The sequence below is a fragment of the Phacochoerus africanus genome, chromosome 1, assembly GCF_016906955.1.
Source record: "Phacochoerus africanus isolate WHEZ1 chromosome 1, ROS_Pafr_v1, whole genome shotgun sequence".
Taxonomy (NCBI): domain Eukaryota; kingdom Metazoa; phylum Chordata; class Mammalia; order Artiodactyla; family Suidae; genus Phacochoerus; species Phacochoerus africanus.
The window spans coordinates 215,992,362-215,998,361 of NC_062544.1; positions in this window are offsets into that span (position 1 = coordinate 215,992,362).

Genomic DNA, 6,000 nt, shown 5'->3' on the forward strand with positions numbered 1-6,000 from the left:
AATCCGACTAGGAACCATGAGGTTTCAGGTTCGATCCCTGGCCTTGCTCAGTGGGTTAAGGATCTGGCATTGCTGTGAGCTGTGGTCACAGACTCGGCTCGGATCCTGCACTGCTGTAGCTCTGGCGTAGGCCGGTGGCTACAGCTCCGATTAGATCCCTAGCCTGGGAACCTCTATATGCTGTGAGAGCGGCCCAAGAAATGCCAAAAAAGACAAAAAAAAAATTGTTGCTTTCTTTCCACAATGCTGGGCAAATTTTATTATAGTAATAATGCAGTATCTTCGCCTTGTCAAAGTCTTTCATATATTTGGAGGAAGAGCAAAAAAAAAAAAAAATTACTCTTTTCTTGCTAACAGAAGTTTTAATTAGAAAGAAAAGACCACCAGAAATAATATCTTTAGTATAGTATATTTATAGGAATGCATAACTTGTGAGATGTACATTTTGAAGTTTCATCCATAACTTATAACATTTACTGTAGTAATAATAACAAGACAGCAGATCATCACTTTACAACATTACACATGAGTGATTTTGACTTACAAATAAAATATTTACAACCTACCTTTACAAAACGACGTTGTGTGCATACAAAATGAACAACTGCAGAAAAATTTAAAAATAATGAAACAACCAAAAACCCAGAAGATACACTTAAGGCAGACCAGCAAGACACTGAAATAATTAAGGCTGTGGAATTCTTCTGCACCTTGAAAATATAGAGCTATTTATCAATACTGTGGAGTGATTTTAAATCAACTGTTACAAGCGTTATGGAAGTATGTACTTATATGTATATGTGTAATGGTCCCTATGGGGAAACCTGTCCACTTATAGATAAGGCCCTTTATCTGAATGGTCAGAGAAGCCCACCCCAAACTCTCAAAAGACTTGGTGGGGAGGGGTCACTCAAAACTAAGGGGTGCCAAAGAAGTTCGCAAACCAACAATTATTAATTCAAACAAAGATTCTTCTGACTCCAGGTAAACAGAATAACTTAAATGATGGCCACATTATGTTTCAAGCTTTGTAGACTTCAGAAGACAGCAAATAATTCCCCAATGAGTAGAATCTAACTCTCCCCATCAGCCCTAATGGTTTTGAATGGCTCTCAATGGTTTTCTAATAGAAAAACTGACCCACCTGGACTGTCTTCAAATGGATAGATTTCTGCATATGAGCCATAACATATACATACATATTATACACTATATACATGTACAGATGTACATATATCCATATTTTCCAACAGTTTGCACTTTGATCACTATTGTGCTCTGACTAGGATCTCATTCTGAAGAATATATCTAGTTTTTTTTCACAGTCTTCACATTTGTCCTAACTACTAGTTTTACTCACCTTCCCCATAGACTAGGCTGAAGTTTGGCAGAAACAGAAGTAAAAGCACCAGGGTCAAAAAAAATCAAACACAGAGAGGACAGATATGGCTTAAGTTCATAAGAGAAGATGTATGTTTCGTTAACTTCAAATTCATAACCACAGTCTGAGATCAAGGTAACAGTCCCCGTTAAGCCTACAGGATGTGGATTCATTTCTTGATAGAAGTCAGGCATTGATGGAACTTTTATACTAGCTATTCCTGGGCTAGGAAATTTGCTTGCTTAAATTAAGCTTCAGGATTGAGACTCTGAAAATTGCTATTTGCACGCTTTTCCAACACCCTCCATTTTCTCAGCCATCCTCACCATCCAAAATAAGTTATCTGAATAAACAGTTAATCTCGATCATTTGAATAAAAACTAAATCTGACCCCATTTTAGAATCTCCCAGCCAACAAGCTGACAGGAAACTCAATAGCCTATGAGTATAATTTCAGGCTTTCCATCCATGTCCATTAAAGAGGAAAATTCATCTTAGAGTACTTGCTTTTTCCTCTCCTCTAACTTCTACATATATGGAAAATGAGGAAGAAATGATTTTTAGAGAAAACATGGCCTGTGATATTTCTGTGTTCTCTTTTCGTATAGATTTCTCACGTGAATAATATTCTCTAGTAGAAACATCTAACACTATGCACAAATTTCAGCCCTTTTAAACTCTCTAAAATTAATGAAACAACTCAGAGCCTTATAGTCTTTAGAAAATAGGTATCAAGACGGTAGCTCCCCTTTTCTTAACGGAGTATGTATAAACCTTATCTTTCCTAACCCTACCCTGGGTTTAGTCATTCATTTCCAAACGATCCCTAGATTTTAAATAGTTAAGAAAAACCGTAATGCAAATAAATCCATGGAAAGCTCCCACATTATGTTTGCCTAACCAAGACTCCACAGAGACGCTACACAGGAAATAAAGAAATAAGGCCTGCATTCCTCAAAACTGAATGAGGAAGTGGTGAGTTGGCCCTACTATAGAGACTCTTATGTTTGAAATATTTTCTCCTTTATCAAGTTCATGGGACGAAGGTTTCGTTAATACACAGAAATAACTACCTTCCAGTGTATAACATATTTGCCCCTCATATTCTCGCAAATCTAAATTTCCATGTTTTTCCACATAGGCAAGGAAAAGGTAATGACTAACTCCTGGGCAGTAAATCATATAGATGATCAGAAAGCAAATAGGTGACTCCAGAAACACCTAGCAATCTAAAAAGAAAAAGAAAAAAAAAAAAGACCCAAGGTTTTCCTTCTAAAAGCCAGCAGTCCAATTCATTTCTACACCTGTGAATTTAATTTGCTTCTTATAATAGGTGCCTGTGAGACTCTGAAGAAATGAATTGTGAAATCAGAAAATATTTTATTCTTACTTCTGCCCTCCCAGTGAGGAAAGGGGATGTTTTGATTCTCCTCTGTCAATTTTTCCAGAGCATAAAGCTTGAGAAGGTCATCACAATTGCTTTGGAGGGCATCTCACTCTTTGCTTCCGCTGCCATAGGGCATACTGGAGAAAACAGTTTATCAACAAACACTTCATCAGCTCGCCTAACCTTTTTTTTAGACAACCTTTTAAAGCATCGAGACCAAATAACATTCAGACAAAGAGCACCTAGTGCCTCCAATGAAGATCAATTTACAGCATTTAATTTCATGAGTTTGCAAATGGTATCCAAAGACAAGAATATCGAAATCCTGGAATGTTCAAAGTTACTATCAATAAAATCTTTTAGCACTGGCAGTGTATAGCACTTAAAAAAAATCAAAGTATTTTTTAGACATCCCAACAAAGCTATTTTCCCAACATTCCTATGAGATTAATTCCTCCCTCCTTCTCCCCAACTCCCATTTTAACAATGGGGACATTTGGGGTGGAAAAAACAAAGACTTTCTGTAAGAAAGGACGAATCAGGAATAGCTGAGGTCGAAACTCGTGAATTCCTGGGCTCACCCTATGTTCAGATGGTTTCTTTTAAAAGATATTTTAAAATAAAGAAAAAAATGCTGCCATATCATCACTCTAAATACAATGAACTTCTTTATCTCCCGTTCTCCCCTCTGAAAGGCACTACTATTTATAAAGACTTGTGAACCACAAAGCGGTTGCAACCAGCTTTTCCTCTGCTTCCTCTGCTCCCCCAAGAGTGTTTATGGCTGTCAGAGACCTGAAGGACACCTCCAACATTACAATTTTTTTTCTTAAAAATGTTCCCACATTCAGCTGTAAGTTGCTATAAGTCTATTTAATATGAAACACATGTAAAAGATGCAGTAAATTATTATACCTTTAAAAAATCCTTGTGGGTTGTCCCTGATCTTTTCCTCTGTCTGCACCCCACACTTACAAAACACCCCCCCAAAAAAACCTTCTATGCAATGAATATAAGCCAAGCAAGAAACTTGTGACTTTAACCAACATTTATTTTTCCCATTTCAAAGGGAAGTTCACTAATTCCTAGTTAAGTTGTGATTGCAAGAACCACCATAATTATAGTAGAAGTGGGTTTTTTTCTCGTCTCTCCCCTCTTCTCTACCACAAAGTAGTAAATATCTCTGCCAAAATAGGTACAAGGAAGTGGTTCCTAACCCTTCATCCCTCACCACAGTTGCCCACTTGAACCAGAAATGTTATCTCATCCCTAGTGGAAGCGACCAGGAGCTTTGCAGACAGGGTGCCTCCCTGTTAGTTTTCTTCAGTTATCAAACTATATAAAATATACACCCTTTCTCTGGGGGCCTCTATTAAACTCATTCTACTCTAATGATTGTACTTTGGCTCCAGTTAACAAAATCACGCAACTTTTCATTTCTCTGTCCCTCCTCTCCTGTCTCCTCACTTTCCCAGCATGGGTACTTAAGGGGATTCCACCCAACTTCCCATCTGGACCATCCCAACTCTGTGTAAAAGCTGTTATAAAAGCTTTGGCTTCCATCTAACATTCTGTCAACTGCCCTCCCTACAACACGACTTCTCTGATGCTCTCCTGTGCAGTCTGGACACCACTGTCCTTCTGAAGCAGAAACTCAGCTTGTCTCTTATACGGTCATGAAAACTCACCATGACTTAGCAGGGGGCTCTTTACTCACTGTCCACAGTGGACAGAACAGAACTTGCTGAGCCATCCTGCATGGACATTTGGAATCCTCAGTGCCTGTAATCTATCCCATGATGAGCCCTAGGGACCAGGCTTTTTTTCTTTCATATCTTACGATGAAGACATGTTTACCAAAAGAGGTTTTAGTAAATATGTTTTAAATGTCCAAATCTTGTATCCTATAGTATTTGTACATACACATGAATTTAAATAAAGTCTATGGAGGGTTAGTCAAGAGAGAGCTCTGAGGAAGGGAGCTTTGATGACCCAGGGCCATTCGAAAACTAGGAAACAGATACAGACGGAGTCAGTTTCCACATATTTGGTTAATCCTGAAAATACATAAGTGCTATCTAGTCTTATTGCTTGTACTTTCTACTAATTTATTCATTTATAATCTTGGATGGGATAAGGTGGAGGGGAGATGAGGAAGCTGACTTTGAAATCAATGGAAATGAGTGGTGAGGATTTTTAATTTTATACTTCCATTGTAGGAATAGTGTTTTTATACATTAATGTTCAGGCTTAGTTCCATCTTTTTCATTAAGATAGGTTTGTACTTTATCCTTCATAAACTCTCTATCTGCACTTCTGTGCCGCATGATTTTTTCATTTCCTCAATCCTATTATAGGAGAGAAGCAATTAAACCTGATTTGGACAGACACTTGAGTTATATTTTAAAAATATAATTCGCATAACAGTGATGTTTAAAACACACACTAGGAAATAAGTGGTGGATCATGAATAAATACAAAAACAAAACCTCTTTCCTGAAAACCAAAAAGAAAAGGGAAAGAAAGGAAAAAAAAAAAAAACGTGAAATGCCCAGGTTTAATTTTTTTTTTCCATCAGTGGAAAAAAGGGCAGTTCATAATCAGCTGGGAAGGAGAATGTACAGCAGAAAGCAGCATTGGCCTCAAAGTGCAATTAGTCCTTTTAGTCCAGGGAACTCTCAGCGGCTGAATGGTGGTAGATATTGCAATTGCAGTTAAAACTCAAAGCTCTGTTCGAGTGATATATCAGATTGTATTCCATGGCTTCAAAAAGGACTTGGGACCAGGCCTTTAAAAGGCCTATATGGCTGCCTCCTTTTTGGTAAGCACCTCTTTTGCTTCCATAAGAGGTTAGAAATAAAGCAGGCCAACTTTCTGAGGACTGCATCCTATAGCTGCAGAAGATATCAGAAAGTGTTGATATTACAGGAAAGGTTTCCACTGGTACTTTTGTATGGACCTGTTTTATTCGTTACCTATTTCAAATCAGGTGTAGACATGAAAAATAGCCCCACAACTCTTACTGTGTTTGGACTTATTTCCTAGCAGGCTTTCCTGCCAGATGAACGCTGAGCTGCCAGTGAATCTGGGGATAGCATTTCATAAATAGATTCCAGGTGAGTCAAATACCTGTGACGGAGAGAAAAATCTTCTCATCACAGATCGCAAGAGGAGAGCATTGCTTTCTCTTAATGCACAGGTTCTGGTTGAAGAGTTCTATACAAGATTTATA